Raw genomic sequence first — 4,534 nt, forward strand, 5'->3', positions numbered from 1 at the left:
GCTGTCTCCCCAGAGAGACTGGAAACTCTTTGAAGGCACAGACTGCACTTTTAGTCCATTTTAAATCACCAGATATTTAGTACCGATCTCGGACACAGGGAATACCAATAAATGTTGCTGCTGCTGCTCCTGATGATGATGATGACAAAGAGGGGATGAAAAGAGATATATTCAGTTCCCTGCCACTCACTGGTTAACACCCTGAGAACAGTGACTTTAGCAGTTAGTGAGTATAAAACCGTGTGGGGTTTTAGGAAAGTCCCTTGAGGATTTTTCTAGATTCTGTTAGATTTTTGGCTGGATAGTAAACTCTTTGAGGGCAAGAATCATATCTACTGTTTCTTTTTCAGTCTCCCAAGTGCTTAGGATAGGGCTTTGCACAGACTAAGTGTCCAATAAACACAATTGATTGATGAATTTCTGCAAGTAAAAGAAGGAGAAAAGCAATGCCGATGAGTTGACGGCCCCAGATGAAGAACGAACCATCTGTCTCCCTGGTCTCTGCCCTGGGAATGCATTGATAATCTCTCTTAAATATCCTCAGGATGCTTGTCAGAGGAGAATTATTGTCAGCAGGGTGAAGAGAAGTGGTAATCGTTAATAATACAAAAGGATCCCGGCTCATCTGGGCTGAACGGTCTTGTACATAGCAAAGCCTGTAAAGGGCTATGAATGATCACCCAGGTATGGCTGTGATTTTCTGGGCTTGGGGGTAAGACTGCTGTTTCATTTCATACATCATTTACGGCTTCTGCCGCTGATTCGGCACCTCTCAGGCTATTAAAAGTTCGAAGGTGCCCACAGCCTCCACTTCTCACCCATCACCAAACTTTTTGTGTTTTGCAACTGTCATCTAACGGCTGCCCAGGAGTGGAAAATGAGAAGACAGGAAGGGGGGAATTAGCCGTCCCTTGGCATGGTGATGATCGTGTGAGACCAAAAGTCCAGACCGGGCAGCAGCGTTGTTTCGAAGCAGCACTTAATAATGTGTGCCCCCCAGGAGAGATTTGGGGGACCTATTCACAGATCAGTGGGTTAAGAATTTGAATTACCACTCAGGCCAAGAAAAATTGGCCCCAACTTCTATCCTGGGGCTGAGGATGCCGTTTTCATTCCACTGTTGCTCTGGGAATGATGACTGGGTACAGCCCCAGAGCTATTTGGGATTATGGTCCCGTACCTTGCCTACGCTGTTTATGAGAAAAGTAATCGCTCATCCTGACTAGGAAGACACCTGAGGATTTATCTGTGGCTTGTGTGTTTGGGGCAGCAGAATTTACAAGAGGACAAGGGGCGCTCCCCTAAATTCTCAATCTGCTGAGTTGAGGACCTGATTTCAGTGAGTCAGAGGATCGATTTTCACTGCCTTAGAAGCCTCCGAAATGATATCTTCCACTCCTCTCCAAGCTCTGTAAAGAGAGTCCTACCTCCGTCTCATTCAAACTCGTCTGTGCCCATTCTAACCCAACCCCTCCCTGCCCCATGGGCCTCTCCCACCCTGACACTCTCCTTCTTCCTGCTCATCTTTAAACTTTCCCCTCTTCCTCCTCCTCCCTCCTCTCATGGTGTTTAAAGTTGTTTCCTCGGGGTTCCTGTCTGCCCTCTCCCATCCCCGGCACCATCAAATACACGCCCTCATCACCACCACACCCGGAGGCTTGTCAGTACTGCTGTAGGGCCTGCCTCTTCCCCTGCTTGTGCCTCAGAATTGCCACTTCTAGGGGGACAGGTAGGGTAGCAGTGGGAGACTGGGTTGACGGTGTCATGGATAAACCCCCTGTTTGGGACATCACTTCCCTTGCTTGCTTTTACCGTGTCTCCATGCCGAGGTGAGCTTCATAGACTTTTCTAAAGCATTTCCTCCTGAGATCCAGTGAAATCCTGCTCTCCTCTCTTTTGTAAATCACCCTCTCTGGGAGGGAGAACACACACCTGCAATTCTGGGACATTCTTACAGTCATATCAAAGAGGTCTTTGCCTTTATGCCTACCTGAAGTTGTAACTCCTTTCAGGACCTCCTATGTTGCATTTTTCTCTCTTGGCTGCTATAATGACCTGTGATCTATAGGAGGGAGGGTTTTTTGGGGGGGCGGGGGGCATGTTTAATGTGATCAAGGCTTGTCTCACACACTCAGAGCTCTTCCTTCAATATTCTTTGGAGTTTGTGGTTTTAGGCACCCAGCCTGCTGCATTCAGAGATAATTTTCAACCCAAATGTGGCTTTGTAGCTGAAACATCATTCTTTCATTCTTTACTGTTTAGGTTTGCTGAAAACAGTGGCGAACCATAGGATGCAAAGAAATTTGGAAGACGAGGCCAAATTATTATATATATGAGCAAATATATTTTTGCTCATTTTGATGTGGATTTGGGAGGGAGGTTTAAAGTCATATTATGGTTCTCAATACACTGCAGGTTGAGAATGTAAACAAACATGAAATCTGAGGGCAATAAAAGGTGAAACATGCCCAGAAGAAATATACCATCAGCCAAAATCCAGGGCAAAGTAGCAAATGACTTTTGGACAAGATGGGAGCCAAGACAATTGAAATTTTAATCTACAAAGAGAGATGATACAAAGTTTTTAAAACCTTAAGTCACAGCTGGTATTTGCATATGGGGGAAGGCTGAAGGGTGGGACTGCTTTAGAAGAAAATGGAAAAAGGGCCAAGTCTGATAAGAGGGCCAGGGAGAGTATGGCAGAGAAACCTCCTGGGATAAGGATAATGGTTGGTTCTGTGATTTAACAGCAGGACAGTGAAGGTAATTTCCTTGTATATATAGTTGTCGGTTTTTGAAGACGGAGAATTTCACATACCATTCAATTGTATTTTTTGATAACTTACTGTGTACAGAGCACTGTATTAAGTGCTTGGGAGAATACAATATTAACAAAGATGGTAGACATGTTCCCTGCTCCCAATGAACCTACAGACTAGAGGGGGAGACAGACATTAATATAAATAAATAAATTGCAGATATATACGTAAGTACGGTGGAACAGAGGGAGGGGTGAATAAAGGTACAAATCCAAGTGCAAGGGTGACACAGAAGGGAGAGGGAAAAGAAGAATAATAATGTTGGCTCTTTCCACTGAGCCACGCTGCTTCTCTAATAATGTTGGTATTTGTTAAGCTCTTACTATGTGCAGAGCACTGTTGCTAAGTGGCAGGGTCGGAATTCGAACCCATGACCTCTGACTTCCAAGCCCAGGCTCTTTCCACTGAGCCACGCTGCTTCAAGAAATGAGGGCTTCTTTGGAAAAGGCCTCTTGGAGGACCTGTGCTTTCAACAAGGCTTTGAAGGTGGGGAGGGTGATTTGTCCATCAGCTAGGAAGAGGTAGGGCATTCCAGGCCTGAGGCAGGTCGTGGGCGAAAGGGTGGCGCTGAGATAGATGAAATCGAGGCACAGTGAGCAGGGTGGCACTAGTGGAGCTGAAGTAGGGAAGGTAGGAGCGGACCAGGGGACTAAGTTCTTTAAAGCCAAATGAGTATGTGTAAGGGTGAACAGGCCGATATGAGATCCACAGTCCTGGCCACATTGGGCACGTAAAAAGATTGACCTTTGGGCTTGTACTTGATATTTGCAGCACCTGGTACTGTTTGTTTCTTTTGCCTCCTTGCCTGGCTTTGCATATGAAGCTTTTTCCTCAAAGAGAGATTCCCTCTTCTTATTGGCAGCGCACCTTACAGGTCTGACCTCAGCAGCTGGGATGCAGCACTCACTTTCTGAGGCTTTGTTTTATTGTGTACTGAAAACACTTCCTCTGTTCTCCTTGCTTATGGTTTCTTAATTTCAGCTTTCCAAAAAGCAGCCGTTTGGGTCTCCTGCTGTCACTCGTTCTCTCACTTGTCCCATCCAGTATAGCTGTGTTAAAGTGAGCGTAGCGTCAATTCTGGAAGACTCATTCCTTTGCCTTCCCTCCCTCCCCCCTCCTGTGTTACATATACGCTCAGATCTGTACCCCTTAAGCACTTGACAGTCACCCCACTCTCAGCCCCACAGCATTTATGTATGTAGCCTCACACCCTGCCTTTTCCCCTCTTTGTAGTTTATTTTAGTGAATATCTCCTCCCCCCCAGACTCTAAGCTACTGGTGGGCAGGGAGTGTGTCTTAACAACTCATCCATCATATTTGTACTTTCCCAAAAGCTCTGTCTGGTGCTCTGCACACAGAAAGCACTCACTAGATACTGACTGATGGATGGATTGACCGATTGCATTGGAGTTGGGAATATAATTTAGTAATTTGATGTTAACCATTGTATTGTTGCCACACCGTTTGTTTTGTGGGTCTGTTTCCTCATCTGTAAAATGAGTGTGAGACCTACTCCTCCTACCTCTTAGAAGACCAGCCCCATGTGGGACAGGGACAGTAACTGATCTAATCGTTTATTGTTATATTGTATTCTCCCAATCGCTTATTAGGATGCTGTGTAAGCGTTCAGTAAATATGACTGAAACGAGATTAAAATTGCATCTACCCAGAGTTTAGCACAGTGAATGGCACTTAGGCACTTAATAAATATGTTT

The sequence above is a fragment of the Ornithorhynchus anatinus genome, chromosome 14 (assembly GCF_004115215.2).
Source record: "Ornithorhynchus anatinus isolate Pmale09 chromosome 14, mOrnAna1.pri.v4, whole genome shotgun sequence".
NCBI lineage: Eukaryota > Metazoa > Chordata > Mammalia > Monotremata > Ornithorhynchidae > Ornithorhynchus > Ornithorhynchus anatinus.